Consider the following 6,781-nt stretch of genomic DNA (forward strand, 5'->3'; position numbering starts at 1 on the left):
ACAGAACTTGCTATTAGAATTAGAATTTAGAATTAGGGGGTGTGTCATTCTCCACCTGAAGGGTGTGTCTACAGTACTTCCATACAGTACACTACTGTACTGTACATGGAGATACTGTATTGTGTGTGGGGGGGGGGGGGCGCTGACCTGGACAGAGAGGTTTTTTGGACCGGGTCTGAGAGCGCCAGAGTCAGCTGTTCAGCAGTGGTATTGATACAGATTTGGGGGGAGCAGTATTAGACAGGTCCTTCTGAGCATTGTTCCGCTCTCCAACTCCAGGGCCTGGACCCCACTTCTTACATTCCCATTCCTGCAGCCACCAGACCTGGTTTCCAGCCCATGGTTGGGGTGATGTCAACATGTTAACCCCCGGAATCCATGGCAGATCATGTACTGTACAGTAAATTCTTTGCAATGAGCATGTTAATCCCTTCCAGAGTGTGCAACACCTGGAAGACCAGGTTCATCCCATGGCAACGAGCATGTTAACCCCCTAATATGCAATGAGCATTATAGTGTGTGTAGTAATGGGTAATGGACATTATGGAATGTGGTAAAATACTGTACATACTGTACTGTAATACAGTAGGTACTGTACAGTATTTTGGTGTACAGTATGGCATAATGTGTAGGACTAATGAGAGAGAGATGGAGATTGCTGCTACAGTACTGTGCAGTATTTCAGGGAGTCTCCTGCTGAAGAGGGAAGGCAACTACTGTATGCTGTACAGTACATGCTTGTTGCCATGGGTGATTTCCTACAGCATTGGTTTTCATGACATACTGTACAGTACTGTACAGTAAATTGTGGGCCCTTACAAACTTTTGATATGGGGCCTACAAATACTGTATCTGCAGTAATTACAGTATGCCTTACGCACTGTATTTCTTATTTTTCCAGGTATCAGCAGGATGACGCTGCGGGAGAGACAGCACCGCCACTGTAAGTACAGTACAGTATACTGTATACAGTACAGAGCGGAACATTGCATATTGACTTTCAAACATGTGGGATACTGTACAGGACCACAGCATTTCATCCCTCCTGGAATGGGTCATTTTGGCAGGTACTGTACTGTACTGTACTGTTATGTACTGCACAGTACAGTATGTACTGTAGTGTTGATACAGTACCTTAACACATTGTACTTTATAGTACAGTATGTTCGTGTTAGAGAATATACAGTACTGTACAGCACAGTCGTTTTTTTGTGTGCTTTTCCGCAGTCCCAGTGGATGTCGCAGCTCCAGAAAGCCTCCCTGCCGCCACCCAGGAGGAGAGGGCCACCTCTGCCCCCACCCAGCTGGAGGAGGAGTCTCTGAGCGCGGTTGGTAAGTATTGTACAGTATAACACCAGGGCTCTCACCATCTGTACCGGAAAAGTATTTTTGAACAGGCTCCAGCATGTACTGAGGCCCTTGTTCTTCTTCACTCTCTGACAAAATCCTTCTTGGATGGACAAACCCATGTGCACTGCAGGTGAGGCAGGTGTTACTGGACTTGCGCAGAGAGAATTACAGTATCTACTGTACAGTAGATTTGGGTGTGTCATTTTGCACTGCCTCGCCTGCTGTGCACATGGGTTTGTCCATCTACTGTGGGGAGGATTTTGTCAGAGAGTGAAGCAGAGTAAGGGCATCAGTTCCTGCTGGAGCCTGTTCAAAAATACCCCTGCTTGCACGATACACCCTCTTTATTTTGTCCTTTTTTTTTTTGACATTTGCAGCTCCAGAAAGCCTCCCTGCCGCCACCCAGGAGGAGAGGGCCACCTCTGCCCCCACCCAGCTGGAGGAGGAGTCTCTGAGCGCGGTTGGTAAGTATTGTACAGTATAACACCAGGGCTCTCACCATCTGTACCGGAAAAGTATTTTTGAACAGGCTCCAGCATGTACTGAGGCCCTTGTTCTTCTTCACTCTCTGACAAAATCCTTCTTGGATGGACAAACCCATGTGCACTGCAGGTGAGGCAGGTGTTACTGGACTTGCGCAGAGAGAATTACAGTATCTACTGTACAGTAGATTTGGGTGTGTCATTTTGCACTGCCTCGCCTGCTGTGCACATGGGTTTGTCCATCTACTGTGGGGAGGATTTTGTCAGAGAGTGAAGCAGAGTAAGGGCATCAGTTCCTGCTGGAGCCTGTTCAAAAATACCCCTGCTTGCACGATACACCCTCTTTATTTTGTCCTTTTTTTTTTTGACATTTGCAGCTCCAGAAAGCCTCCCTGCCGCCACCCAGGAGGAGAGGGCCACCTCTGCCCCCACCCAGCTCGAGGAGGATTCTCTGAGCGCGGTTGGTAAGTATTGTACAGTATAACACCAGGGCTCTCACCATCTGTACCGGAAAAGTATTTTTGAACAGGCTCCAGCATGTACTGAGGCCCTTGTTCTTCTTCACTCTCTGACAAAATCCTTCTTGGATGGACAAACCCATGTGCACTGCAGGTGAGGCAGGTGTTACTGGACTTGCGCAGAGAGAATTACAGTATCTACTGTACAGTAGATTTGGGTGTGTCATTTTGCACTGCCTCGCCTGCTGTGCACATGGGTTTGTCCATCTACTGTGGGGAGGATTTTGTCAGAGAGTGAAGCAGAGTAAGGGCATCAGTTCCTGCTGGAGCCTGTTCAAAAATACCCCTGCTTGCACGATACACCCTCTTTATTTTGTCCTTTTTTTTTTGACATTTGCAGCTCCAGAAAGCCTCCCTGCCGCCACCCAGGAGGAGAGGGCCACCTCTGCCCCCACCCAGCTGGAGGAGGAGTCTCTGAGCGCGGTTGGTAAGTATTGTACAGTATAACACCAGGGCTCTCACCATCTGTACCGGAAAAGTATTTTTGAACAGGCTCCAGCATGTACTGAGGCCCTTGTTCTTCTTCACTCTCTGACAAAATCCTTCTTGGATGGACAAACCCATGTGCACTGCAGGTGAGGCAGGTGTTACTGGACTTGCGCAGAGAGAATTACAGTATCTACTGTACAGTAGATTTGGGTGTGTCATTTTGCACTGCCTCGCCTGCTGTGCACATGGGTTTGTCCATCTACTGTGGGGAGGATTTTGTCAGAGAGTGAAGCAGAGTAAGGGCATCAGTTCCTGCTGGAGCCTGTTCAAAAATACCCCTGCTTGCACGATACACCCTCTTTATTTTGTCCTTTTTTTTTTTGACATTTGCAGCTCCAGAAAGCCTCCCTGCCGCCACCCAGGAGGAGAGGGCCACCTCTGCCCCCACCCAGCTCGAGGAGGATTCTCTGAGCGCGGTTGGTAAGTATTGTACAGTATAACACCAGGGCTCTCACCATCTGTACCGGAAAAGTATTTTTGAACAGGCTCCAGCATGTACTGAGGCCCTTGTTCTTCTTCACTCTCTGACAAAATCCTTCTTGGATGGACAAACCCATGTGCACTGCAGGTGAGGCAGGTGTTACTGGACTTGCGCAGAGAGAATTACAGTATCTACTGTACAGTAGATTTGGGTGTGTCATTTTGCACTGCCTCGCCTGCTGTGCACATGGGTTTGTCCATCTACTGTGGGGAGGATTTTGTCAGAGAGTGAAGCAGAGTAAGGGCATCAGTTCCTGCTGGAGCCTGTTCAAAAATACCCCTGCTTGCACGATACACCCTCTTTATTTTGTCCTTTTTTTTTTGACATTTGCAGCTCCAGAAAGCCTCCCTGCCGCCACCCAGGAGGAGAGGGCCACCTCTGCCCCCACCCAGCTGGAGGAGGAGTCTCTGAGCGCGGTTGGTAAGTATTGTACAGTATAACACCAGGGCTCTCACCATCTGTACCGGAAAAGTATTTTTGAACAGGCTCCAGCATGTACTGAGGCCCTTGTTCTTCTTCACTCTCTGACAAAATCCTTCTTGGATGGACAAACCCATGTGCACTGCAGGTGAGGCAGGTGTTACTGGACTTGCGCAGAGAGAATTACAGTATCTACTGTACAGTAGATTTGGGTGTGTCATTTTGCACTGCCTCGCCTGCTGTGCACATGGGTTTGTCCATCTACTGTGGGGAGGATTTTGTCAGAGAGTGAAGCAGAGTAAGGGCATCAGTTCCTGCTGGAGCCTGTTCAAAAATACCCCTGCTTGCACGATACACCCTCTTTATTTTGTCCTTTTTTTTTTTGACATTTGCAGCTCCAGAAAGCCTCCCTGCCGCCACCCAGGAGGAGAGGGCCACCTCTGCCCCCACCCAGCTGGAGGAGGAGTCTCTGAGCGCGGTTGGTAAGTATTGTACAGTATAACACCAGGGCTCTCACCATCTGTACCGGAAAAGTATTTTTGAACAGGCTCCAGCATGTACTGAGGCCCTTGTTCTTCTTCACTCTCTGACAAAATCCTTCTTGGATGGACAAACCCATGTGCACTGCAGGTGAGGCAGGTGTTACTGGACTTGCGCAGAGAGAATTACAGTATCTACTGTACAGTAGATTTGGGTGTGTCATTTTGCACTGCCTCGCCTGCTGTGCACATGGGTTTGTCCATCTACTGTGGGGAGGATTTTGTCAGAGAGTGAAGCAGAGTAAGGGCATCAGTTCCTGCTGGAGCCTGTTCAAAAATACCCCTGCTTGCACGATACACCCTCTTTATTTTGTCCTTTTTTTTTTTTGACATTTGCAGCTCCAGAAAGCCTCCCTGCCGCCACCCAGGAGGAGAGGGCCACCTCTGCCCCCACCCAGCTGGAGGAGGAGTCTCTGAGCGCGGTTGGTAAGTATTGTACAGTATAACACCAGGGCTCTCACCATCTGTACCGGAAAAGTATTTTTGAACAGGCTCCAGCATGTACTGAGGCCCTTGTTCTTCTTCACTCTCTGACAAAATCCTTCTTGGATGGACAAACCCATGTGCACTGCAGGTGAGGCAGGTGTTACTGGACTTGCGCAGAGAGAATTACAGTATGTACTGTACAGTAGATTTGGGTGTGTCATTTTGCACTGCCTCGCCTGCTGTGCACATGGGTTTGTCCATCTACTGTGGGGAGGATTTTGTCAGAGAGTGAAGCAGAGTAAGGGCATCAGTTCCTGCTCATACTCATACTGTAACTCATGCTGTAACTCTTGGTCCTCGCGGAGGTTCAGTCGCATTAGCGGCTAAATCTCCCGAGTGTACTATCTAGATTCGGCCGCAGATGCGCCTGAACCTCCGTGAAGTCTGGTCTGTCAGGACTCGGCTTGTGAATCCTTCAGTACACATTTAGTGGTCTACGCTAGCTTTATTGATTACTGTGCATTTATAAATAAATAAATGAATGAATGAATAAATAAATAAACATCAAAATTATCTTACAACCCCCTCCCCTCCGTAATCGAACTCGGGCCTCCTGCTTGGATTGCCGCGCAGCTAACCACTAGACTACTGCACGGTCATGTAAACCGTGGCAGGAGGAGGAGGAGCAGCAGTTGTGATGGCAAAACCAGTACCCCTGCAGCCTCTGAGACGCCCCCCTGGCGAGAACCCCGAGGACGGCACGGCCCGCCCCTTCGTGGATTCTTTGCTCTGCAGGAGATGTTGAAGTGTAATGACCTGTATTAGCCGACCCCCTCCACCCCTGGGGGGAGGGGAGGAGGCGCTTGACTTCATTACTCCTTGCAAGAGACAATACAGTATTGCAGCGTGTGAAATAGGGCTTTCTTAAACCAGTCACCCCCGGCAAACCTCGCACTGGACGCTTCAACTCATACTGTAACTCTTGGTCCTCGCGGAGGTTCAGTCGCATTAGCGGCTAAATCTCCCGAGTGTACTATCTAGATTCGGCCGCAGATGCGCCTGAACCTCCGTGAAGTCTGGTCTGTCAGGACTCGGCTTGTGAATCCTTCAGTACACATTTAGTGGTCTACGCTAGCTTTATTGATTACTGTGCATTTATAAATAAATAAATAAATAAATAAATAAATGAATGAATAAATGAATAAATAAATAAATAAACATCAAAATTATCTTACAACCCCCTCCCCTCCGTAATCGAACTCGGGCCTCCTGCTTGGTTTGCCGCGCAGCTAACCACTAGACTACTGTACTGTCATGTAATCCGTGGCAGGATGTGATGGCAAAACCAGTACCCCTGCAGCCTCTGAGACGCCCCCCTTGCGAGAACCCCGAGGACGGCCCGCCAGCGTCTGATACCTGTAGTTCTTTCATGGATTGTCTGAGTTTGTCCTTTCATAGATTAGTGCTGTCATGTACTGTAGTACTGTACTTTATTTTAGCGCAAGTCGATACCGTCCAACTCTGGAAAGGCAGGAGGCACTTTGACTTCAGCGCCTCCTCCATTTGCTCACTTGTACTGTATTGTACGTTCACTAGTGTCTCATTTTAATTTACTTTACTGTACTGTACTGTACTTTATCATTTCCCACGAGCACCTCATCGTGCATGAGCGTCTAATCGCGCACGAGCTTCTCATACAGTATAGTAATACGGCGAATGGAGGAATCACTCCGACTGTATCTTGATGGAGCATTAGCCACCCAGTGGTGGCAGATTGTATTACATGGCGAGCAACCATGTCGCTTGGCGGACGCCAGCGCCATAAAAATATCGATGCGCCAGAACCTCCGCCATGGCGTCCAGGCGGCAATAATAAGGCCGGCGCCATCTGTAGTATTAGTGGTACATGGGTAGGTGATGCTCCTGTATGTAGTATTAGGGGTACATGGGTAGGTGGTGCTCCCTGTATGTAGCATTAGGGGTACATGGTAGGGGGATGCACCTTCTCCTTTGCACTGTATAGGTGACCCAGGGTCCTGCTCATGTGGGCCTTCTAGTAACAATCATATAGGGACA

At 48.8% G+C, this 6,781-nt stretch overlaps 1 long non-coding RNA gene across 1 annotated transcript; it reads left to right on the forward strand.

Annotated features, from left to right (window-relative positions):
* Positions 1–355: 355 nt before the first annotated feature.
* LOC146079458 (uncharacterized) lies at positions 356–1,817 on the forward strand. Its single transcript, XR_014474540.1, has 3 exons — positions 356–943; positions 1,228–1,332; positions 1,728–1,817. It is a non-coding gene; the product is annotated as an uncharacterized LOC146079458 (long non-coding RNA).
* Positions 1,818–6,781: the final 4,964 nt, after the last annotated feature.

This window comes from Crinia signifera, chromosome 5 (genome assembly GCF_055691185.1).
Source record: "Crinia signifera chromosome 5, ASM5569118v1, whole genome shotgun sequence".
Classification (NCBI taxonomy): domain Eukaryota; kingdom Metazoa; phylum Chordata; class Amphibia; order Anura; family Myobatrachidae; genus Crinia; species Crinia signifera.